Raw genomic sequence first — 26,700 nt, 5'->3', positions numbered from 1 at the left:
ATTTTGGTGAAATGACGTACCTGTACTTGACGTTGTGAAAAAAGATGAGAAGGATATTGACTAATAAAAAGATAGAAAGGGTCTGGAAGAAATGTTGGTTAATACTTTGAGGGTGATTTCCCAGTGGCGGTTTATAATCAGGACAACAAAGGCAATGATGATGAGGGAATGTAAGAATGATCCAATCAGTAATATGTACTTTTACTAATACCCCCTTTTAAATTATAAGTTAGAAGTGTTACCTTTCCTTTTTCTCCAGCAAGATCTTGAAAAAGCTTGGCAAACAGAACCCGATGACGTGTCTCTGACTGCTGTGATGGACTAATGTCGATGCTGCTCAAAATAGAGAGCACACCTATGTACAATGTTAGGTTGTGTATAGTATGGCCATTTTGTGGAGGATGTGTTGAAAGGAGGATGGAAAAATGCAACTAGCAGAGGAGGGTCTTTTGTTCGAAGGTCTAACAGCGAATGTGGTAAAGGAATGCTTGACATATGATTGTTACCACGATTCTATACTACAGCTACCAGGTGCAATAACAACAAACATATGGTACAAGTTAGACCATGGTACAGTCTTTAGGAAGTGCACTCCCCATAGTTAGAAATATAAGTGGGTCCCAAGACCTCTCCCAATAAAAATAACAGCAGAGCATGGCTCATGACCACTCTGTCTGGGGCATATCCTTTTCTGGCAAAATGGCCTCTGGCCATGGATTTCGGCAAGGACCAATCCCCCCTTCAACCGAAGATGAGGTAATGGGACACAGTGACCACTGGGCCAGGCTGTAGGCCATGCCCAGTGGGCACCTTTGTTGGCTAGGTGGAGTTTGGGCATGGGTAAACATTAGTAAAATTGAACTGTAATGCCATTTGGTACCATAATCTATAATTATAACTTATGACACCCAGCCAATCAATTCCCCTTCAGAATGTTGTTCTGGCACCAAATTGATGAGTCACAAATGAATCCAACAAACATGGAAATTCTACTTGTCTGTTCTCCAGCCAATGGCTGACATAAGAACATTGGACCACAACTAGAAGACCGGTGACCAATGCAGTAAGGTATTTTAGTGCAGATGGGGGGTGGGGGAGCTAGGCCCTTGAGCACTGCGTCCCTGTAGGCTACAGAGGAGAATCTTTCTTTTCTTTCCTGCACACGGTGCCGGCAGTGAGTGCCCTGGTGCTGTCATACCCTGAATGTGTGAGCAGGGTGCTCTTGGGCCTTCCTGGCTACTAGTCGCATTGGCTTCAGGGCATCCAGTATGGTTCTGCTCAGATGCTACTTTGCCTGGATCGCTTTAAGCCCATTCCCTAAGCTTTTCAGCAGCTCCTCTGGCTTCCTTACAGCCACATTCCCTTGCTACACTCCACACCACAGGCACTTTGCTTGCCGCCTCTTTTTTCTTTTAGCAAGCCAAAAAAAATCAAGACTCGCAAGCAGTGCACTTTCCTTAATAGTGCCACGCTGTGGAATGTTCTCGCTCTTACACTCAGGTCTATCGAGAACTACTCATTTTTAATAAACTTTATTAAGGAAACAGCTGAAAAATGCCCCCATTCCTCAATAAGATACATCATGATAATGTGTGGTCAAAAACGGTCACTCCACTGGCGAAAATGTGCAAAATAACTTCCCTTAACATAACACAAGAAACATATAGCGTAAGCAATGGGCGCTCGCTAACAGCTTCGATGGCCCCGGGGAGGGGACTAACAGGGGCAATTGCCAAAACCCCCCACGAAAGGCCATTGCTTCATTCCTGACTACTCCTTGTTTTCCTGACAATTAACCCCTTTTAGTTCCCTCTCCCAAGACACGAATGCAAAAGTGAGAAAAAAGGAAGCCATTTTGGACAAATAGATATTAAAAGAAATTAGGCACGAATTGTCCCTTCCAATGAGTGCTTCAAATGGAAATTATCCCAGAGTACTTGTTTACTGTTGGGATGTGCCGGTACTCCTCCATTACAAGTACTGACTTTCTGCTGAGAAGTGCCTGCACTATGTCTTCTATATAAAAGAAGTGCAGGTCCTCAGAACCGGCAAGTATCTGCCTATTTAAAGCATTGCTTCTGATTAAAAGCCCTGACAATATTTATTTTCATCTTTGCAGAAAACAGCAAAACAGTTGTAGGAACCATCAACAATAACAGACTAAAGGCTGGCACCTGCCTCAAACCTCCCACAGAATGCCGCGGGCCATCGCCAAAGACTGCAGAACATGGCTGCTGCTAGACTGGGTTTCAAAAGGTGTCACACTTTTTCGATTCGATTCTGAGAGACTTTCACTGCTCCCTATTTCAAGTCCGGTTAAATCATTGACAAATACATTTGCTGTAAATGTTCTGCTTGGCTGAAAAAACATTCAATCTCCCAACTCCTATATATTGAAACCGAAAGTCAATTTTTCTTCTAAAAGTTGTATGATATTCTAAAGCGCATCACCTGCTTTCTAGAAAATGCTTCAACTTGGCTTCTGGTCACAGCCACGTTTGCTTACATTCATGAATTAATAAACATTTGTTTTCCAATTAATAAACCCTAGACATAGATTATTGTGGTCTCGGGAGCGGTTAGAATTTCTGTCTGGATGTTCCTAGTTATCTGCGTTACTCCATCTATTTTAATGAGGTTAAGGTTTGATGTGTAGCTGGATGGATTGTATTGATAAATAGTGCATTAAGTCTTTCTAACTTTAACATTTCCAAAATGTAATGACTTTAGTTTTGAAAGGTTTAAAAATTAAGTCCCTGTAAAAAAGACTGTTTTTCAGCTAATTCCCACCTTTTCATCCCGTCTTCCCCATCCAATACATAGTGATGGAGGGCTGTCCCCTGACAGCCCTCAGCTTTAAACTTCAAGAAACACCCTTTTTGATTTCTCCCCCTCCTACTACACCCCTCCTAACCTGGTGCCTATATGAAAGTAAGAGCCTCGTACCTTCTCCTTTGCATATTTTGTGACAGGACCTCTGGTAAGTATGGCTGCTTGCTGTGGAGCTTGAGGAAGGCTTCAGCAGGAGGCAGAGGTAATATTGCCCAGCGCAGCTGCCCCACCACGCAGTCAGGTGCTAGACGTTCTACGCAGTAGGTGTAGCCGTGCAAAGAGGCTGTGGCCAGAGGGGGTGGAGCAGCTCGAGAGGCCAGGTAGGAGATCAAGATCTCACCTTCAGTGAGTAGACTGATCCACCTGCGTCGTGGCTTGGCCCATAACAGTTATGGTGGGTTGGGCAAGGTCTTTGCCAGTGGGCTCTACTGGGGGGCCATGTTCAGGGCCCGGATATCTTACTGTGGTGTGACTCTGGCAACATGCAATTGAAGCATGCCAGCTGCATGCTCCCCAAAAGCCTGTTGATAGGCAAAGCTTCGCGCTTGATTCACCATGCGCTGACTTGGCACCACGAAGTTCAGCCTTGGCAAATTTTCTTCATTATAAAGAGGAAATAAATTGGGGGTACTGTTGCAGTGTGAACTCATCTTGATATTAGAAAATCCTTTGCCATTCTGCACTCTCTTATTTGCAGCTGTTCCTCGGATAAGGAGATCCCTCTTGCTAGAGACCAATGCTCCTCCAGGGAGATATCACGCTCCCTTAGGAAGCCCAAACACGAAAAGAAGCATTGAGAGAAATCTCCCAGAACAGTTTCTATTTCTGCCCCTTCTCCAGTATGGGTGCCCTGGGATCATGTGCAGTGCATGAGTGATCAGGCTGTGGAGGCCATGTTGGCAAAAAAGGGTACCTGCTCCTGTGAGTAAAGAGCCAGCCCCAACGCTTAAACTCATAGAACCCTCCGTAGTGACTGGTCCCTCCTTTTCTGATTAAACAGAGAATGATACTTCTGACAATGGGGGTGGGGGTAAATGCATTTCAAGGGAGATGTAAACTAAAGCATTGGGCTATGTCTGCAGTACTCCAGAAATCCCAGATCCTGTGGAACCCTCTTCTTTATGTGTAAAGATTAAACCCCACAAATCTTCTGCAAAGATGGGCATTCCAGTGCTGCCTGAAATGTAGGAGGTTTTATTTAAAGAGTGGGTGACCCGAACAAGACTGGCATTGACCAGTTTTTTTATTTCCCCACCATAACGTTGGGGTGCACTGCCTTGTTACATTGAAGGCTGATTTTCCCTTCTTCCTACTCTTTCTGGCAAGGCAGGTGTGGCTTCTGAGGATGCACTCCCTTTATAACTATTGGACAGGAATGTAGAAGCTTCTTTGTAGTGGACCTATGCGACAGGTAACTTCTTGTTTACTGGCTCTACCTATGTCTCCTATTTTACAGAGTCCCTGGTACAGGATTTCTCTTCCATCTGGGGGGCCGGAGAAGAAGAGACCAATTGCACTGACAGGTTCGACATGAAGGAAAGACCCTTGCAGATATCGGCCGATGTTTAATGTCCATCACTGAAATGAGCTGCCTTTGCAGATGGTTCCACAGTTGGGACAAGAAGACAAATGTGGCTAAGGTTACCAGTAGCTCTTTGGAAGTAGGCTTGGTGATCTTATGAAGCAAGCCCAGAAGGGTTCAAGTTAATTCCTACGTGCCCTCAAACTAACGGCTCTTAGAAAATATCCTGGCAACCTGGGCAAAAGTCTTTGGGGCAGGGAGGAAGAGGCGGGGATCTTGGATGAGGTGCTGTGCTATTTCAGGGGGCCCACTGTCTGCCGTCAGTTAAACAACCTCCTTCCCGACTATGCCTGGACTCCTCCGGAGCCCCCTCTACTTCCCTAAGGAGGAGGACACATTCAACTGCTCTGCTGAACATGGGAGAAAACCACCATGGCCCTATAGGTTTTGAACATGGTGAAGAAGTTATATGCCATCAAGTTCATCAGTGCTCCTCCACGTGAGTCACGGGATTGAACTACCAATCTGAGCAATCCAGAAAAGGCTTCGCCTCTCAATGAGTGGGTTCAGGCTCTGATAGGTCTGTGTGGTGGAATAGAGTGCCAGGCAGCGTCACATCATCACAGTTCTCAGTTGTGCGAGCTGCGAGTGAACCACAGTCTAACATCTCATCGATTGAGATGTAGGCATTTCACATGCTGAAGGGATTCCTTTCGTCCTGCCCCCCCTGTCAAGAAAAGAGAGCCTCTCTGGGATTTCCGCCTGGTCTTTTCAGCAGGTTCACCCCTTTGTTCCTTTAGCAGAGTTAGACTTAAAGTTCTGCCCTGACAATCACTTCTGCAAGGCACATGGGGGCGATTGGGAACCTTCTATCTTCCTCCTGTTATCTTGAGTTCTCACCTAGGGGTTATGGTTAAGACTGACTCCTTTGTTTAAGGCCGAAGTGTCTTCATCCTTCTATAGGGAGAAGGACATTATGCTACCGACATTTCTATGGGAGGATGAGATGTAGGGAGTGTGGTTGGCATTTACCCAGCATGCACTGCTTCTGTATGAAAATACAATCCTCTCCCTGTGGCTGTTGCTCTAGGTAATATGGGATTGTATCCCACCACTGCCACTCCTATTTGCTGGCGGAAGAGACAATCTCTTTGGCCTACAGGCCTAGTAGGGTTCCCTTGCCGCAGGTATTCCAGTGATGCTCTATTAGGGAGTTTTCTGCCTCCTGGGCTAATGCAGGGGAATCTCTTGGAGAGATTTGTTGCGCAACCACCTGGTCCTCCGCATCCACTTTCAAGCAACATTACAGATTGCACGTACATGGGCCAGAATCTTTCTGCACTGGGGTGTTCCAAGCCACACCCAGAATGTAAGCGCCATTTTTAAAGTGTATTGACAGCATTCCGTGTTGTGGTTTTTATTGGGCTCAAAGCCTAGTACTTGGTACATTCTCACTAAGTATAGGACTGGGACATGGAGGTTACTCTCTGGATTACTTCCCACTAATCTTCATTTTTCTGAGCCTTTACTCTTCTTCATTGCAGTCCCACCTGGAGTGGTGAGGTCTTTAAACTATTGTCAAAAGAACTTGCTAGTAATCGGAGCAGGGACAAGGCTGCTCCCTTCCTATAGCCACCTCAGCAGTAGGCATGAGGCTGTGAGAGGGAGAAACAAGACAAGGGGGGTTTCTTTACCCTTTAAAACGGAGGTCTATGAGGGAACTGGAGTCCCTCACTATGTATGTGGCTATGGTGAGCAAGAGTACTGAAGATTACTGATAAGCAATCCGGCATTTACGTGTGTCTGCATTTTTAGGGCAAAACAAAGAGGTGATGGCTGAAAGGTTTAGAATGAATCTTAACCTCTGGCATTGCTCTGCGCAACCCTCAACACCATCGTTCTTCGCCTGCCAAGCCATTACAGAAGGGGAAAGACCATATGCAAATCGGGCTTGGCCCCACTTCAAAAGGGCAGTCCATCCCGAACTGCTAGTTCACATCCCGTCTGCAAGAGACCACAAGCATCTTCAGACATGTTTCAGCCTTGTTGAGCTTCATCAGTGAGGAGAAGCTTTGGTCCCTAGGCCCAGCTGGCACGGGACCCACGTCTGGCCATACCGTTCCACTCAGGGTGACAAAGCAAAACAAAGAGGTGATGGCTGGAAGGTTTAGAATGAATCTTAATCTCTGGAATTGCTCTGGACAACCCTCCACACCATCGTTCTTCGCCTGCCAAGCCACTACAGAAGGGGAAAGACCATGGTATTTATATTTCCTGAATGGTTCAAATTATCAGTTTGCACATGTGTGTGTGTGTGGGGGGGGGGGGGGGGAGGGGAGAGAGAGAGAGAGAGAGAGAGAGAGAGAGAGAGAGAGAGAGAGAGAGAGAGAGAGAGAGAGAGAGAGAGAGAGAGAGAGAGAGAGAGAGAGAGAGAGAGAGAGAGAGAGAGAGAGATTTCCATATTATTGTGCATTTGCCCGAATTATGCATTTTGTCTATCTGGCTGGACTAGATGGTGTCTGTCTGTGCATGCACCTGCATATGATGCTGGTGCCAATGTCCATAAACTGCATGTGTCAGTGTTGTTTTGGGTTTTATGTTTCATGAACGGTTCCAACTGTCTCCTACTGCACGTGTGTCTCATTGCATACATGTTCGTGTGCTTTCTATGTGTTTTGCAGAAAGCCGAATTCGACTGGTTTCTGGCAATACACAGTTGTTTCACTTAGCATGCATTTTCTGATTTCGTATGTCTGTGTGTTTTCGGTGTCTTCTGTGCACACCTGGAAGTTCAGGTTCTGTTTTCATACAGGCTGTGTGTTTTCTGCGTGACGAGTGTATGCCCAATATGTGAGATGATTGTAATGGAATCGTGCCTGTTTGTGTTTTTCGAGTTTGTGTGTGTTTTCTGTAGGTGTTATGCAAGTCCAATATGTAGAATGATTGTAACAGCATGGTGTGTGTGTATTTTTCACTTCGGGGGCCATATATAATTTGAGTGTTTCTCATATGTTTTTGTGCACGCCTTCGTAAACCTTGTTGCTGGCCATCCGTGTTTCCGGTTCTGTATGTGTGTATTTCTGGCATTACTGCACCCACCCAAAATATAGATACTGTTTGAAAAGTTCCCTGATAAGATTTTTGGAGTGCACGCCCAAAAACGCAAAAAGCAAAACGAAAATATTGAGAAATGTATCCCAAAACCACATGTTTTCCTTGTGCGTGGAAAACCCCATGCCAACATCTTCTCTGTATGCTATTTACACAGCCCAGGACCGAGCGAAAGAGCAGAGGCGGCAGCTCAAAGGTGAATTCAAGGCTCTGGGAGGGGCCTATGATGACCCAGAGGAATGTGCAGCGTCAGGCCACAAGGTGCTCCAAGAGGAAATCCCTAAATGGCAGGGTCTTCAGTTAACTGCTGAAGTTGTCTGGATGTCTGGTGGGATGTTGCCCCACAGTACTGGTGAGTAACAGGAAAAGGCATGTTTCCTGGTCTTCTCTTTCCGGCATGTGTTCTTTTTCAGGCTAGCTTTATCAGTGGCCTGGGGTGGCACACGCTTCTGCTGGAATCAGATTGGCCACCCCAGGTGCCACACCATTATCCTAAACTATGTGTGTGTCTGTGTGTGCGCTCGTACTTCATGCCACCCCTGCATAGGTCAGTGCCCCACTTGGGCCCCCCTAGTCAAAAGAGCCTGGACACGCCACTGCGGTTAGGTAAAGCAATGCTTTCGTCGTTAAGACAATTAATATGATGCAGGCTATTTTATAGATGATCCAGGCTAGGATCAAATGAGATCAGTACGGCTGCTTTTTCTGATGCTAGTCATTACTCTGGCAACGAGGGTTGCACTTATTTGAGGGGCGCAATAGCTGAGGCAGTGACACCTCAGAGCAGTACACTGCCTTCATCAAGGTGTAACAGCAGTAATGCTTGGGCATAAGGCCGGATGTCAAAGGGTGGGGGAAAAGTGCTTATTTTGTGCAGGAGTACTCCCTAGGAACAGGCCATTTGACCTTTCTTGGAATCAAGAAGTTTGAAGTATGAGTAACTGTGGGAGATAATGCCTAGAAATTTGGAGGTAGAGTCTAATTGCAGAGGGAACTCTTTGAGATTCATGCTGGATAGCCAGGATTGGATGAACGTTGCTTGAATGAGTTGCCAATTAGCAGCAACACAGTTTTTAAAGGATGTGATCACAGATGTCACGACCGGTTGTAGGTCAAATGGTCGACAGGTCAAATGATCGACACCAAAAGGTCGACAGGTCAAATGATCGAATTTTTTTGTTTTTTCACATTTTGTTTTGTGGGGGGGGGGTCCCCTCCCAACCCCCTTTTTTTGTTAAAAACAACTTTTTCCCTAAACGAAAACCTAAAAAAATATATATACCTAAAAAAAATTAGATCATTTGACCCGTCGACCAAATTGTGTCGACCTTTTGACTGTCGCCCCTTTGTCTGTCGACCATTTGACTAGACAGCGTCACGACCCACACTGTCATGCTGGACCAGGAAGAGGTAGGTGAAGGATCCCCTGTTCTGCCCCAGCCCTCCTCATGACTAAAGCAGGGGATTGTCGCCAAAGGTACCCACGCATACGTCCTATCCCTTTAAGAAGTTTCACTGCCAAATTGCAGAACCAAAGACTTGTTCTTGGCCAAATAAACCATATTCCCAGGTGGGCACCTGGGCCAGGGTAATTAGATGCAAATCTAATTGTACTTCCATTTGAGCAGGATTCAAGATGGTGGCTGAGCCTAAAGAAGGCCTGTACCACAACGTGGCGTCTCTATGGAATACACAAGTAAAACGAAGAACCGTCACTGGCGCACCATTCCATAGGCTATATGTATTGACTGAAGAAGAGCCACATGGTGTTGAAGAAAACGATTGTATATGGAGTACACAAAATAAAGAGAAAGATAAAGGGCCTCAAGCAATAAACTGGAGCTCTTCACTCCCCAATCCCTGTCTCTCGCTCATCTTCCAACTGTCGTGTATAGATTCGCCATCAGGATCACACGCACCCACGAAATGAAGAGGGCATGGAGTGTTTCCCTTCCATTTTTATGCTAGGTACACCATGACAACGTCCTAAAGTCTGGTTGCCAGCTGGCACAAGCGATATGGTGTTCTTGAAGAGGCCTATGGGAACACCATGGTTGTTTCTGTAGCTGCGTTGGTACCTGCTTTGCTGGCTATGCAAAGTATGGTGGTGGGCAGGGTGGCTTCATGGGGTGGACCAGCCTAAAAAAGTGGGAACTCCACACTGTACCCATATATCAAATTTGGTGTTTGCGTAATGCCTGGAGGCCTGCGGGGCCAGTGATGGCAGTCAGCACTGCTGATATTAAAAGGAGTTTCATCAGGGAGAGCCTTGCTTTACTCCTCCTCGTCGTATGTGAAGAGTTGGCACTGGCTCCATTTGCTGCCTTCCTTTATAATCACCAGTGGGCCCAGTACCCTATGCGCCCTCTTGCTTGGTGAGAGATAGGGAGCTCCATTTTGCAATACAACGCTGCGGTTTCATGGTGCGCTCAGATTTTCTGTAATAAATCTGAGACAATGTTTTGAGATGGACTAGACCTCATTGCCAGTTAAGAGAACAGAGGAGAACCCTTGCACTTGGAATACATTATCTAATAACCGGACTACTGACCGGGCAGCTGCGTCTTCCAATCATGCCACACACGGTCACATGGAATGGTAGTCCATTAATACAAACATAAATGTTCATTCTGTGGTCATGTCTGTTAAGGGACCGATGACGTCTAATGCCATTTTCTCCCCTGGCAAAGGGCAAGGGGGGAATGGGGATGGGGCGTCATGACAGGTCTTTGATCATGTGGGATTTATCACTCTCTGTGCATGGCTGACGGTGCTTGGCTGCAGCAACCACTTCAGAGTCCATTCCAGGCAGCCAGAAGCACCCACATACCCTGCGCTTAGTCTCCTTTGTGGGCCATCTATAAGGAGGGGCGTGCCCATCGGTGGGACTATTATTCCCCTCCGAACAGCATGTCGAGTGCAGCCCATTATTCATTCTGTATATGGTGGAACGAGTGGCTGACATCTGAGGGCTGAGCCAATCACCCATCGATAGATATTTGATGAAGCATCTGTAGAGCGTGGTCCTAGGTGCATGTTTGCTGCTGCATGGTCCCATCAATGGCTGGCCCAATAGCTCCCAGTGCAGCGGCAGCTCAGGTGTCACCCTCTGCATCAGCGTTGCCCGACTTGAGGGAAAGGCGCGATAAGCAGTCTGCCATCATGCCCTTTGAGCCCTTGCTATAGACTATTCTGAAGTTATATTCTTGAAGGGTCAGTGCCTCTTTGTTGATCCTGGGTGAAATAAAGAGATTCGCTCCCTGGTGAGGGCATGGACAAGGGGCTCATGGTCTCTTTTGATAACGAAGGGGATGCCCCAGAGAAAAAAAAACTTGAAGTGTTCAAGAGGCAAAAGCCACTGTCATGTCTTGCTCGTGATGTTGAGCATGGGGCCTGTGCAGTGTTCTTTTTAATTAGGTAAAAAAGTTCATTTGTGAATTTGCAATCAATTGAACTTCACAGGATTTTTAGTAGGTCTCGCAGGGCCGCACATTTGAATGCGAAAATATTCAGCAACTTTCAAATAGTGCACAGCAAGGGCTGGGAAGATCACAGGGCATCTTTATCTGGTGGTCAGTGAGCTTCCGCTACAGCACTATCTATCCTCAGTTTTGGGTGGATGCCTTGGGCGTATATGGCATGGCCTAAATAAAAGACATTTGCCAGTCTAAACCGGCATTTTTCATGCTTGATCACAAGCCATGTATTCTTCGGAGTGTTTACGACCCGTGTAAGAGAAATATTGTGCAGCAAGGCATCTCTGATGAACACTTAGATGACATCTTGGAAACACCTTAATTCTGAAAAGTCCTTCATGACTCGCTGGAATATTGCGGCAGCCGAGGTAAGATGCCAGGGCATCTGCCTAAATCTATATGTGCTGAATAAGGTCATCAAGGATGTTAGGTATTTTGAGTCATCCTGTAGTTCAGTTTGATGGTAGGCACTAGACAGGTCGGAAACGTATTTTGCTCCTTCCAGGAAGGCTAGCCTCTGTGAGCACAGGACACTACACATTGGTACATCCCCATTGGGTTTACAGGCAATAATAACTATGGCAAAATCCATTCCGCTCCCTCATTTTTTTCAATGACATTATTGGCGCACAAGGCCTCTATCTAGTTCTTCCTTCAGATGCACATGTAGCGTGAGTGGGATGGGCCTAATGAGGTGTGCGACTGGCATGGCTCCTTTTTTAGAATTGTCCTATTCCTAACTGTAGAGGAGCAGCCAACTCCCCGTGCAGGAAGTCCCTCCCCCCTACTACCTGTATGCTGGCAGCCTGAAATTATGCCATGCGTGACACCAGCAATTATGACTACTCCGCGTCGAGTCTTCGAGAAAAGGTATCCACTAAGAAAACCCTATCAGATGTATCCCCAAAGAGATGACAATCTCTTGGAGGAGATCCCTGAAGGAATATGAAAAAGAGCGAAAGAGAAGTTGGTGACATCACAAGAAAAGAGCATGATGCACACAGAAGACTGGCTAAAGAAGAGAATGTATGGACCTTATAGAAACTGATGACGAAGTAAAGAATCGAGTGAACTTTCATGGGCAAAAGGAAGATTACACGTATAAAGAGCACTGTAGAAAATGCAAGCTGTTCAATAACTGTACAGATGCAGCAATGCAAGTAGATCAAGTAACCTTAGAAGCTGGCTATACGGAGTGCGGAACCGCCATTATATAGGATCTGGACATCGGCCTCACAATTTTAGTAAGTTCAAACCATGAAGAGAAGGGCTGAAAGTTGTGCCGCAGCAGAGAATTAGCTGGGAGCATGGAAGAAACAAGAAGGGCTGTCTGGCCTGGTGTCAAGACTGAAGACAGCCAAGAATGGTTATCTATTCTTGAACGCAGAGAACATGAGAAGCTGAATTATGCCTTATTAAAGAAGGAACACCATGAGTGGCAAGTTTTATTAATTCAAGACAATTAAATGCTGCAAAATGGGTCGAATTGCAGTCTCCTGTCACGTGAGCACAGAATGAAAATAGAGTTGGGCATGCAGTTCTAGAACTATGATAAACATTTGCTCACACTCCCTTATATTCCCAGAGATGAGAATACATTGCAAGGCACAGTTCAAAGACAATCTTCATGGCAGAAGGCATGGGTGATGAGAGATGCTGGGCTAATTGGGTGGGGAGGTACAGTCCAGTGCACCCCCTGAAACCTGGTGTATGAGCTTACATGCTGCTAAGTGAACCGATGTTCCAGAAGTGCATGAGCGTGCCAACCAATTGAAGAGGGCCATATAACGAAGGGCCTTATAGTTTGAGAGCCAATGATGTACTGTGTTTCTGATTACATTTGAAGATTACTTGCACTACGGGTGTGCATGAGTTGTCCACCTGACTACAGAGACCCAATCACAACCTGAACCCTTATAGAAAGTATACTTAGATGTTCCCCTTGAGCCAAGCACATCCCCCGTAGGTTTTTCTTATTTGCCACGTAGTATGATGTCACGTATGATGGGTTTTTACTATAAAAGTGTTGTTTTTTATGAAATGCTTCGAGCGAACATTGTGCGATGTAAGTCCCTGTTTTAGATAATTAATAATAAAACAGTAAAAGGACTTTGCCATCTTCCTGAGTTGGTTTGATTATTTGGTGTACAAAGTTACTCTGCTTCCCATCCACCTGCATGACACGCTACGCGCCAAGGGTCCTAGGCTCATAACCCTCTTGAGGCACCCTTGTGTGATATTGAACACCTCAGGTAATGAGTCATATATATCAATTGTTCAGGTGCATTTCGGTTGTGCATAGTCCTTAGTTATGTTTGGCGGCACCAGCTCAAAAGCGGGGCATCTTTCCTGAACACATGCAGTCTGCCATGTTCCCTTCTACTTTTAAACTCAATGTCAACCATGCAGAATCCTAGGATTTCTATGGCACTGCTGTATACTTTCAGATTTCTATCTGTGCTTAATAGGGCCTTAACGTCTCAACCGAGTCTGAGATCGGTGTTAGCGCCAGTTACGGTGTATCAAGATCTAGAGTCGATCCTTGTTAAGATGGATTTTTGAACTCTGACCTGGTGGGCAGAGGTTCAGAGGGTCAGCCTAGTTTCTTGAAACAGGGTAACCTTCTGGACAAGCCAGACCAATCAAGGTAGCATTGGCAGCGGTGAAGACTAGGTCTCAGGAGGGGTGAGGGTGACTGAAAGCCCACAATGAGCACACCCAGTAAAGAACACTACAAATCACTCCCAGTCAGGTGCATATATTAAAACTACATATACATTTGTTCAAGGCATTTGAAATCAAACACAAAGCAATTATCAATAGTAATACTTCAAACCAATAGAACACTAGTATACATACATATATATATATATATATACACAGTACCAAGTGGCCTAAAGGGTGAGTGCATAGAATGGGTCCACAACCTAGGAGGAAAGGGAGCAAGCAGTGCAAATAGACTTTAGGCAGTTCTTCATCAATCAATCCCTAGCTAAGAGGCAGTCCAGTCCCTACGAAGAGTGGAGCCTAATGCTCAAAAGTACTTTCAGGTGCTGGTGCACGCGATGGTGCAGATGAGTGAAAAAGGTTTCTTGCAGGGGCTGTAGCAGCTCAGGAAGGTGGGTGAGGCGCTGAAGAATAGGTTCTCACTATTCCAGGTGGGTCTCCCCAAAAGGGCAGAACAGATTCCAGGAGTTGGGAATAGGGTGGTAGCTCAGGCTACCTGAGGAAAGGTGAGTGGCCCTAAGGGGACAATTGTGCATGAAAATGGATGGATGCGCTAGGGGCCACCGGTAAGGGTTGCAAGTACTCACTGACTCCAGCGCACTCCAGACCAAACTCTAGCAGTCACGTCCACTTCGGTTGCAGGTTCAAATGCGGCAATTGTGCCGCTCTGGGGCTTTCAGCGGCTGAGATACAGCAATGATTCCGTGGCAGGACGGTTGTGATTCCTCCACTCCTGGGGAAGGGATCAGGCCAGTTTCACTGCATCAGGATTCAGGGCACAGAGGTGCACCGCAGCAAGGCACCTGCGAAGTTTGTCACCACGGCTGGGTGACACAGTGACCATGTTCACTCTGGTTCAGGCACTTTCTCTTTATTCCCGACCTGGGAATGCCAAGTGTACATAATTCGGTGTGAGAGTGCCGTGAACACATAGCTTACAATCTATCAAGTTTCAAGTGTCCACTCAAAACGGCAGCGGCTTCAGAGCAAAGGTCCTGCGCAAGCTAGTCAGTTCACTGGTTGGCCCAGGAACACTTCCTAAGAGGCTTGCTTCGGGTTCAGATGAAGGTGCTGTGACTAGTTGGCCGCACTATTCAAATGGGTTGAAGCGCCTTTGCAGTCCTTCTTGTTCGATCAGATGCAGAGGGGTCCAGCGGGACAACAGCGGGCTTAGGGTGCCAAACCTTCCAGCGGGTCACCAGCAGTTCCTTGACTCAGCTTCTTAGTTTCAGGATACTTGGATCCATTCTCCCCTCCCACCCAATCTGGGTTCCGCGCACTACACTCCACTGAAACTGCTCTCACTTCTGTTCTCAACTCTCTACTCTCTTCCCGTTATTCCAAGCACTCCTCTATTCTCATTCTCCTCGACCTCTCTGCTGCCTTTGACACTGTCGACCAACATCTTCTCCTTAGCTCTCTCTCCTCCCTCAGCCTTAAAGACGCTGTTCTCAACTGGTTCTCCTACCATCTTTCCAGCCGCTCCTTTTCAGTCTCCTGGGGTGGTTGTACATCCCCTACCTTTCCTCTCAACCACGGTGTTCCCCAGGGCTCCGTCCTTGGACCCCTTCTCTTCTCACTCTATACTTCACTCTTAGCTCCCATTATCTCCTCCTCTGGTATCGCACACCACTTCTATGCTGATGATACCCAGCACTTCCTCTCTTTCTCTCCCGACATCCACCACAAGCTTTCCTCTTGCCTTTCAGCCATTAAATTTTGGATGTCCTCTCACTTCCTTACTCTTAACACTAACAAAACTGAAGTCCTATTCTTCCCCGCTAACACTCTTCCTCCTTCCTCCCCTCCGCCTTTCATTCTCTTTCCCCCCTCCCATCTCCCCTTGTCTCCCCATGCCCACAACCTAGGTCTCCACATTGACACCCATCTCTCTCTCTCTCTCATCACATTTCTCTCACTGCCAGATCTCGCCATTTCCACCTCTACAATATCCGTGAAATTCGTCCCTTCCTAACCTTTCACGCTACAAAACTTTTAATCTCCTCCCTCATCTTCTCCAGACTCTTCTACTGCTCCACTCTTCTCTTTGGGCTCCCTTCCTCTCAGCTCTCACCTCTCACCTTTCTCCCCTCAAATCCATCTATCACTCCGCCATCCACTCCCTCTGCCTGCTCTCTCCTCGCGACTCCATCTCCTCTTCACTTAACTCACTAGGTTGGCTCCCTTTTCCCTCTCAGCTCAAATTGTCTCTGTCTTGTCTTCAAACCCCTTTATAATCGTGCTCCTTCCTACCTATCCTCCCTTCTTACTTTCCATACTCCTTCTAGTTCCCTCCGCTCTGCTAATCTCTTCCTTCTCTCTCCTCCTCCTCCTCCACCCTGTGCCCCCGCCCGCTTTCGCTCCTTCCACCTTCTTGCTCCTTTCCATTGGAATCGCCTACCCCTCCATGTCCGCTCTATCACCTCGTACCCTTCATTTCACACTTCTCTTAAATCCTATCTCTTCCACTCACACACCCTAATTTCTCTTTCATCTTCTTCCTTGACGGAATCTACCTCTACTTACCACTCCTACCCCTTCTCTTACTATTGTTCCTTCCACTAGCGTTTAACCACCTCAACTTTGTAAATTGTTCTTTGTACTGTTTTCTGGTTTGATTCAATTGTCATGTATTGCTTGTTGTAATTGATTGTTCCTTTTGTAAAGTACTTTGGATTAAAGCGCTATATAAATCCAAATAAATCCAAATATATACAAATACAAAATCCTATCCTAGGTTCAGTGAGAACGCAAGAGATCGACCTGGTATGGGTGATTGGAGCATTCTCTTATTCAGAATCTCCTTCGCGCCAAAACGAAGAGGACCCAATGGGAGATCTGCTCACATACAGGCACACTAGACGTGGACCAATCACAGACCACAGTGGACCCAGCCATTCCCAGCATACCAGACTCTCTGGCACCCAGGATGTGTATTGGAACTAGACAGTCCAGCTGATATCCTGGACGCACACACACAAGGCATGCAGAAGCCCACGAATGCTTGGCGTTTTGTGGGGAAATATATGACCAAATAAGGACTGACTTATTTCTTATCTGCTGAACCTGGGGAAGGTAAAGGGACAAGATGGCCAAAGGACAGGACAAAGAACCTCATGGCATGGCCATTTTGGAGCCAGGCCACCTTCCTGTGCCAACCGTGGTAAATGCGGTTTGCAAGGCAAGAGAGGGTTAAAACTATGCGAAAGTAAGAGCTGCCACGAGCCCTGTCCAAGGCACATCTGCACTTCTAAAAAATCCTTTGAGGAGGAAGTCTAGGGCCTTTGGAAATAAAAGGAAGACCCGAGCACACTTTACTGTAATGTACCTTATGCACTTGTAACATGTTGCAGAAAAGTTGCAACATAGGAAAGGACTAAGGGAAACAAAGTCTCATAGTACTGACTGTCTTTAAGGCATGTCAGTTTCCCCATAACAAAGTAAGCGAAAAGCTGAAGACTGTGACCACTGGCAAAAGTCAGGCTAGCCTCGCCAGACAGCAGCAAAATGTTGGAGGGCACACAATTGGAGGGAACATTACACATACATGGGAAATTTCCCTCACACTTCTCATTTGCAATTCCTGGCCATTAACACTCACATTGCACCATGTGGCATCAATGTTGTCCTCCCCTACAGTGGTTGTAAACAGACCGCTTATTGCTTCCCTCAGGAGGTGCATTTCATCATCTAGGCATGTGATGGACACCGTGCTGCTGAGGCATGCCCTGGTCAACTAGCACATTCTGTTTCACTTGGGACATGCAACCTCCACTCCAGGGACAGCAGGACATGTTGGCCACGTTGTCTGGAGCCTCACACGCAGCAACCTCTGCATGCACCCTAGTGTCATTCATTCTGAGGATCTTGGGTGCTGGGTTTTTTGTTCCTCCTTAGCTAACATCTCCTTTACCACTGGCAGATAACGCCTGGTTGCATTCTTTGGATTGTTCTGCCATGTGGGACATGCTAATGGCTTGTTCTTGGGTGAGTATTTAATGAAGAGAAGCCTTTCTTGGAATATTTTGATGTTACAACAGTGTGCCATCTCCTCTCCCTTTAAACTGTCAGTTTATGGGCCAAACACAGAGGGCCTTATTCAGAGAAGCATTTTATAATGGTGCAATCCCATAGGAAAACGCTCTGTGAATCAGGCCCTTAGTCTTTGGCAAGGCCGTGCAGAGTAGCTACATAGCAAATTATCTTCTTGGTCATGCCTTGACTGTGTGAACAAAAATTAAATGTCTTTCAAGCGCTATGTTCCTTTTGGGTCCATATTACTCCTTCAGGGTGCGTTCAGTCACTTGATAAATCACTTGGGAGTGACCAGCTCCTTCTCCTACTGGTAGCAGTGGGAGGTTCTGTCATGGCGTTTCCTCTTATTGCTAAACCACAGTCAAATAGCCTTTGCTGGTGTGTCCATGAAATGGCCGGCTCACTAGTGCTGGGTTGGAATACTGGGGGTGGTTGGAGAGTAGACTCCATAGCTTGACAACAAAATGAGCTAAAACAATGCTTATATAAAATATTAATGTAGTAAGCTAATGCAATCACCACCTTAGGACAGTCATTTTGGCTTGGCATCATAACACGCTTCAACCATATACCCCGTAATAAACTGCTTCAATAATGTTTCATCATAAACTAAACAATTATTCACAGCCATTGCAAAGTTGTGTGGGAGGTGGGCATGGCTGCAGGACTCCTGTGTTGCTGCTCTTATTGCTCTCTTTGTTGTGCCTGTCTGGCTCTTTCTCTTTGGTGGGTGAGGGTTTGAGGGGGGCACATTATGTGCGTGGGCCTGGTTGTTCATCTAGTGTACAGCTACTCCTGCGCATCAAGCTCGATCACGCAAATCTTTTGTTAGGCAGCGTGTTGCACGGCGGGGCATGTATGACCGGCACCGCTGTGTCGTTGCGGTGCCGGGCATCAACGCTGTAAGGCGCAATGTACAGTGGGGTACTTCTGCTAAGCTTCACTAAGCAACAGTGCCTCTCACTTGTTGATCCCCTTTCTGTTTTTTATTTTTGGTTGTGTCCTCCTTTTTTTCCCGGGCGCTACTCGCTTTTGCTTTTTTTTTTTCCCTATCATATTCCGCTTCCCGGTCCTGCCTCCAAGATGCTGCCTAGTTAACAGCATCAGGGACTATTTGGGATTTTCAGGCTCGTACAAGCAAGAGGTGGGACGCTTTTTTCTACATGAAAAAGATACAAAACTGGCAAGTCTGTACTGATATGGCCAGATAGCCACATTTGGTGAAATTAATTAAATAATTGCAAAGAAAACAGTTTTCAAGTTAACTATGTCGACCCTCCCGCAACACCCCTTAAACCTGTTCAACAGTTCTGTGTGTATTGTATAGGTGAGGGGTAGCCAACCTGTTCCCATCCAAATGTTTTGGCCTACAACTCTCATCAGCCCCAGGCTAGCCTGCTCAACGACGAGGGAGCGTGAAACATCTGGATGATGAGAGGTTGGCTATCCTTCACACAGAGGTACATTTCTTGAATGATTCAATGCACAGTAGCCCAAAGCACTTTGGTGTGGTGTATGCACTTAACATTTTTAAACAAAATAATGAAATGTAACTACAATGGGCCTCATTATAACAGTGGCGGTACAGTGATAACGGCGCTGGTAGTGCTGCCAGTGACGCTATCACTGTACTGTCACATTACGAGTCCGGCTCGCGGGTGCCGCTCTGCGTGCCTGGTCAGACCAGAGTGCCACCCGCGAACAGAACTGAATGGTAGTAACGGTACCATTATGAACGGTACCGCTGCTACCATCCTCCACATTCCCATTGAGCCCTATGTGGGCTCAAATGGGAATGGGGACGTACCGGCTCTGGGTCCCGCGAAAGGGGAATTACCGGGCCCGCCGAGGTTGGAATGGCCTGGTAATTCCCCTTTCGCAGGACCCGGAGCCGAGTTTGGGGGTAGCCATGCCGGTAAAAACGGCATGGCTACCTCCAACCTCGTAATGCGGCCCAATGTCTTGAATTGTGACTTGCCTAGACATGGCTGTTGTGGGAATTCAAGAAGAGCCTTGAAAGAGTCAATTTGCTGTGTGCACTATAAAAAAAAATCACAATAAAAAACACTATGTTCTCTCACAGGTGTCTCTAAGGGCTCTATGTTTAGTAACATATCTTGTGAGAAAACCAAGATAATCCACTTTATCACTTGCATCTCAATAACATTATGCCAAAATACAAGAGTTGGGAAATACGGGTTTTTAATGTTCTACTAAGCAAAAAATAAAACACTTTTTTATTTCTAGTATGCTTAACAATTGCATTTTAAAAGGCCCCATGTTCCTATTCGGTTAACCAGCTCAAGCAGAGACAGCCGACTCCAAACTCTAGTCTATGTATGTCCATGTTAATTGGCAAAATGTACTTCAAAATGCACAATTAGATCCTTTAAAAAAAGAAGACTAATGATAGGGGGAGAACCCATGAAAGCTCGCCTCTGTGTGGCTCAACTTTCACAGGAAGTGAGATATTTTCGTCGCAAGCGATAGAGAAGGCTACACATCTTCTGGAGTCTGTTATTACCACCAGTTTCACACAGTGTTGAAAGTTACTTCTAGGCGCAATGTGCTAGAAACAAATGACTGTAAAACGATTGCTATTGTTTCTAGTGACTCTACCGGTGGTAAAGCTGAAAAAAACAATATTTGTGTGATATTTTCAAAAGGTGTTTGCAAAATGTACCTTCCATTCGCAAGAAGTGGAGTTCTTAGATGGGAACACATCTGCTCACATCTGCTCTCTATCATCAACTCGATGTCCCCAGCTTGTATTCAAATGCACGGCCTGCTCTGCTCCAACGTATCTTATTTCTTAGCTTTCACACTACGCGCCAACTACCAGGTACTACTCGCCTATCCCTCTATCAAACCAGAGGTGGGGGGGCGGGAGGTCGTGTGGCGGACGGATACCTGCGGGAGGGGCAATCGGGTCTAAAAGATTCATGTGCGAGTCACCATGTGCGCGGAATGATTTCAGTGTAGGGGGCGGGGCCTAAATACTTCCTCACAATGGAGTGTGCAAACCAACACAGCGAGGGAGCCTGAAATAACGCTCCTTTAGCTGCAGCTCCGACCGGACTCTGTAGCGTCTGTGTTGCACCAATAACCCTGAAATGAAATCAGTGCTTCTCTTAATGCCCCTCTAATGGGGCCGAGTCATTGTTCTCTTGAATTTCAATCTGTGGCCTCCGAATTGTTATAGGTATTTAGGAACTGGAGCCATTCTGTCTCTACTGTGGTACTTGAACCTCGTAATGCTGCTGTGGTTTTTTCCATCAGATAAATGTCCCTGGCCACTCCCACCCATTCTCTCCTTGTGGGGAGTAGAGCCCTTTTCCATGTTCTGGCTCGACAGGCTCTTGCTGCCAGAAGTAGGAACTGTGCCAGGTGCGGGAGTTTGACCCACTGCTCATCCCTTCGTTCCAGTCCAAATAGCACGAGGATTGGGTCCAGTGGGTAGGATTCCGCTCCCGCTTCCTTAACCCAACTAAGCACCTCCAACCAGGATGCCTGGACCTTGTAACATGACCACCACATGTGCCAATAGGTGGCCTTTCCCCACATCCATGCCTACAGTGGGGGTCAATCGCCGGAAACTTCCTGGAAAGCGTCACTGGGTGATACTGCCACCTATGGAGCAGTTTTAGGGCATGCATCTTATATTGGCATGAGATTGAGGTCTTAAATGTCCTCCTGCACAGTCGCTCCCATAGGCTTTCTCCAATTCCAATACCCAATGCCCAAGTCCCTCTCCCATTTCGCTCTGAGACCCCTGGTTCCTACTTCCCTGGGTGTCAGGAGTGCCTTATACAGGAGGGAGATGAGTCCCTTCATGTCTACATGTGTGTCCAAGACCTTTTCTACTGGGGTGAGTGACCTCTGTATGAACGGCTTTGACTTTTCGGCCATCATTATCCCCTTCAGCCGCAGGGAGAGGAATGGGGACAACCTACCAATACCTAATGCTTCTTCGAGCTTTTGGATGCTTATGAACGCGTAACTGACCCACCCTGCAGAGCCCCGCTTTGAACCATGCTTGATAGTGTTCATGCCCGGGGATCGCTTCTCTCACTATGGGGGACCAGATGTTACTCAATGGCGATGGCCAGGTAGTTACTCTGTCTCTCTTACCCGCCCCTGCTAACGCTTTCCACATAGTCCCGAGGAACAGGTGTTCTCTGATCCGTCTCGGGAGCTTATCCATTGGGACCCATAGCCATTCCCCCACGGTAACGGGACTCAGGTGAAAGTTCTCTAAATACACCCATTGCTTATTCGTATCTTCTCTGAGATGAGGGGCCAAGGCCCTTAGTTGGGCTGCTCTTTAGTAGGCCTGCAAGTCGGGGAGGGCCACTCCTCCTTTCTCCTTTGGGAGGATGAGGGTCTCGTATCCTATTCAGGGTTTTTGACCTTGCCACAAAAATCTCATTATGCGCTTCTTGGCTTCCTTCAGATAGTCGTCCGGAACCTCTAAGGGGAGCATTTGGAACAGATATAGCACTTTAGGTAGGAGATTCATTTTTATTGCGTTTACCCTCCCCATCCACAATATCTGTCCTTTACTCGACCCTTCCATTTCCCTAAAGAGCTTCTCAAAGAGGGGGAGGGGTAGTTTGCCTGGCTCAGGTCACCCTCTGGTCTGACTATATTTATCCCCAGATATTTCACCCCCTCGGTCTGAATTTGTAGGCCTAAGGGAGCTAGTTCCGCATATCCCTATCTGGGTCAGGGGCTGAGGGAAAGATTACAGATTTACCCACATTTACCTTAAAACCTGACTAACGTCCATACTCCTCTATCACTTTCAAGGCCGCCGGGACTGATTGGGCGGGGTGCCATAAGTGGATCATGACATCATCCGCATAAAGACCGAGTTTGAACGTTCGGTCTCCCACCTCTATACCAATCACCGCGGGAGATCCTCTGAGGTGTCCTGCTAATATCTACATGGTCATTGCAAACACCAGTGGGGAGAGGGGGCAGCCCTGTCTGGTTCTTCTTTGAAGATTATACATGCGTGATAATCGCCTGTTAACTGTGACTCTAGCTGACGGGGCTGCGTATAGGGCTTTAACGGCTCGTCGGAATCCCTCCCCGAAACCCAATTTCTCAAGCACTTTGTGTAGGAACCCCCAGTCCACCCTGTCGAACGCCTTTTCGGCATCTATGGCCACCAGGACCGGGTTTCTGCCCTTGAGAGTGGCTTCCCTCATAAGGTGCAGGGTTTTCCTCAGGGTGTCTGCCTCTTGCCTTCCTTCTATAAATCCATCTGGTCGGAGTGGATAAGCCTTGGTAGGAGCCCCTCCAGCCTTGTAGCGACAATCCTAGTGAACAGCTTCCCGTCCGCATTCAGGAGGGAGATGGGTCTGTAAGACCGACAATCGACCGGGTCCTTCCTCTCCTTAGGAATCACAGTGATTAGTGCCTTTATGAAGGACGGGGGGGCCTTCCCGGTTGACATGATGTGTGAGAACAGACCCTCCAGGAACCCCAAGAGTTGGCGCGCGAAGGTCTTGTAAAAGCCCCCCGTAAACCCATCCTCCCCCGGGGCCTTCCCCAGCTTTAGACCGCAATAGCCCATAGAACTTCTTTTTCTGTGATTGGTGCCTCTAGGATGGAAAATTCCCCCTGTTGGAGGGTCGGGAGGGTAACCCTCTGTAGGTAGGATTCCAGATTCCCCCCTCTCCTTCCTTCCCATACAGGGTCTCATAGAAGCTTGCAAACTCTCCTGCTATTGCCTCGGGGTCCGCTCTCTCCCCCTCCTTTACATTTATGATTTTCTCCACCCATCTCTCCGCCCGTTGGCCCCGGAGCTTAGATGCCAGCATGGCGTCAGTCTTATCTCCTTTTTCAAAATAGTGTTGTCTCAGATGTTGTAGGCCTGCTATGATTTTACACATCTCCAGTTCTTTCATTTCCTGCCGCTTTCCTCTAGCAATCCCCAGGTCCCTCCCCAGTTCCTCATCTTCCTTCCCCACCCCCGTTCCAGGAGGTGCACTTTTGATCTCAGTTTGTGTGACAGAAGGGTTCTAGTCCTCTTTTTTGGCTGCCCCTTCACTTATAAGCCTGCCCCGCCATGTGGCTTTAGCTGCCTCCCACACAATCTCAGGCTGCATTTACCCCGTGTCATTTAAATCAAAGAATTTTCTGATGGCCTCTTCCATCTCGTCCCTAAAGACTGCATCCTTCAATAGTATGTCGTTACACCTCCATAATGATTCTCTAGATTTCAACCCTGACATTGTAATATCCACCCATACCAGATCATGGTCTGACCAACTCACCGGGTGGTGATCGCATTTGGTGATTCTTCTCGTATGTTGGTGTTCTAGGAAAATATAATCTATTCTGGTTCTGGAGCCGTGGACCGTGGAGTGGAATGTGTAACCCTTCGTGACCGGGTGTGTCTCCCTCCAGACGTCCAACAACCCCTGATTCCACATAAGGTCTATAAATCCCCAGTGTGGCCGTCACCCCCTACTGCCCACGGGTATGAGCCTCCAACTATGATCCAGAGCGCAGTCTGCCCACATGTGGAAGTCTCCTCCCAAGAGGAGGAGCCCTTCAGCTCTATCTAGAACCTCCCCTAGTGCCTCCTTGAGAAATTGCATCTGGTTCACATTCGGGCAGTAAACATTTGTTATGGTGATTCTGGAATTATCTAGGTTTCCCGACACCACTAGTGTCCTCCCATCCGCTCTACTCCATATTGTCGGTTCCGAGAGCCTATGTTTTCTGTGCAGCAAGATCCCCACTCCTTCCTTTTTGGTAGGGCCAGAGGCCCAGTATGTCTGACCCACGTGGGAACCAGGGATTCGTTCTCTTCTCCCTTCACCGTCCTGGTTTCCTGTACTAGAAGGACACCCAACCCTGCGTTCCTCATCTCCCTCCCCAATAATGAGCGCTTTGTTGGGGAATTGAGACCCTTTACATTTAACTACCCCAGCTGCAGAGTTTCGACTCGGCCCCTTCTCACAGGGTCGGCCATCAAGTGTTTCATTGTGCTCAATTCTATTCCGGCATTATAGGGACTACATCGCTCCCTTCTAGAATCCCCACTGTACTGTGCCTGAGTACTTACAACGCCGATTCTTCCCTTAACCCCCTCCCACCCATGTTTGAGATGTCTGCCCTTTGGCAAGCCACCAGGGGAAGTGGTTCGACCGTCCCCGCTGTCCCCCTTATTCTCTCGTCACCTCCGGCAGTGGTCCATCGACTTCCTGCATTTCAGCCCTTATAGTGCCTTCCGATCCCCTAACCCTCTTCCTCATTCCGAGTCGGGGTATTGGGTTTCTTACATTTTCTTTTGCCCTTCATCTTTTTCTTTATGGCCCAGGGGCCCTCCGGTTCCCTTCTGAATTCTGATTGTGTCCGTGTGTCCTCCTCCAATTCCCCCGGGGTGGGGGGCTCTCCTTTGAGTACTTGCAGCACCTGTAGTGCCATTGTGTAAGCGGACGACACTCCCTTCTACGGGTGAGCGTAAAGGCCGATAAGTCTTGGAATATCCTGATGGTATCCCCGTCAAAGATGAAGCTCCCTAGTCTCTTTGCTTTTTCCAACACCTCCATCTTCTCTCTGTAACAGAGGAAGCGCACCACAATGGATCTCGGCCACTGCCCCCTCCTCCTCTCCCTCTATGGGCTCTCTCCAGCTGGACTTCCTTGCCACCTTCCAAGGCGAAGAGCTGGTTTACTAGCCCTTGGACTTTCCTTCCGACATCTGCCGCCTTCTCTCTGTTGCATCCCAAGGTGCGCAGATTGTTTCGGCGTTACCTATTTTCAAGGTCATCCATCTTGAGGAAGATGTCCTCCTCTCTTGTTTCCAGATCAGTTAACCTCGCTTTGTATTTCATATCTAATAGATCTGCCTGCAGGTGGTTGTTTTCCATGCCCTCCATTTTCTCCTCCAGGGTGTCCATTCTTCCTCTGAGATCCACTATCGAGGCCTGGATATCTGGCCTGATCGCTTTGATTTCCAGGAGGATATCCTTAAGGTCCTACTTGCTGAGTGCTGAGGAGGAGGGGCGGTTCTCTGTTGCTATTATGTCCGGTGTGTCGCCAGGGCCTCCCTCTGGGATGTTTTGCGGCCTACAAGAGCGTTGCAGGGTCTGAATCACTCGAGTAGATATTTGGTCCTGCGGAGAGGCCACTGGTGGTGGTTCTGGGTTTCCAGTGATTGGTTGCTCCAGGATTCCGGTTTGCAGTCCCCCACCACTCCTGTGGACACCTCCGTCGCTTCACCCCCAACTTCTCCGTTATGTCCAGTGGCTCTAGGGATTGGATGTCAGACATTTGCTTTTGGGGGCTTTGGTGGGAGCCCCAGGCTCCTTGATGGCTGTTCTGGGGGAACTCTGGGCGGGTTCCCTCTACCGGTGCCTTCCTTCCTTGTGTTCTCCCCCTTTCCACTCCGTAATGGCAGCCCTGGTGTGGGCTGTTGTTAGAGGCCTTCTCCGCTCACTCTGTCACTCTAGCTGTAGACTGGTGGGGCGCGCTGTCTTGGGTCCACCAAGGGCAGGGGTGTGACTGCTATTGCAGAGTAGTTGTGTCCATTGCATGCCGGGGCCACATCTGAAGGCCCTCCGGTTCACACTTGGTGTCCTCCCCAGGTTCGGCCCTTTCTTCTCTGCCTCTGAGTGAGGGTCGTGGGGGGGGTCACACACTTACGAAGGATTAGGGTCAGGTCACTCTCTGGGCCCCTACCCTTCCAACATCCCCCGGTGTGTTGTCCGTACCTGGTATTGGGCTTGGCCTAACTTCGGCGCCTTCCTGGGCCCTCCGCTCTTCCCCGTGTCCTCCTCACCTCGTCTCACGTGTTTTCACTTTTCGGATCCCTCGTGTGCCGTCACTCCTCGCTGGCCATCCACCTGCAGAACCAGCGCCTTCTGTCAGGGTGCACTGCTCATGAGGGGCTTCTTCGCTGGCTTTCCCTCTGGTGTCTCGAGGAGCCGGCTCTCAGGGTGTGGTGGGCGCACTCGTCACGTTGGGGTGTCCCATTCTT

At 47.8% G+C, this 26,700-nt stretch overlaps 1 protein-coding gene and 1 long non-coding RNA gene across 11 annotated transcripts in view; one reads left to right on the top strand and one right to left on the bottom strand.

Annotated features, from left to right (window-relative positions):
• The window catches only part of LOC138510345 (uncharacterized), a 34,568-nt gene extending 32,023 nt beyond the window's left edge, over window positions 1-2,545 (top strand). Inside the window, exon 2 of the long non-coding RNA XR_011280369.1 lies at window positions 2,120-2,545. This is a non-coding gene — a long non-coding RNA (uncharacterized lncRNA). The remainder of the gene's footprint in view (window positions 1-2,119) is intronic.
• PRUNE2 (prune homolog 2 with BCH domain) overlaps window positions 1-26,700 on the bottom strand; it is a 743,862-nt gene that overhangs the window by 176,556 nt on the left and 540,606 nt on the right. The gene's annotated exons all lie outside the window — the stretch shown is intronic.

This window comes from Ambystoma mexicanum, chromosome 6p (assembly GCF_040938575.1).
Source record: "Ambystoma mexicanum isolate Mex_15411 chromosome 6p, UKY_AmexF1_1, whole genome shotgun sequence".
NCBI lineage: Eukaryota > Metazoa > Chordata > Amphibia > Caudata > Ambystomatidae > Ambystoma > Ambystoma mexicanum.
Note: the sequence above shows the minus strand (reverse complement) of the source record. Positions and strands in the feature narration are given on the sequence as shown.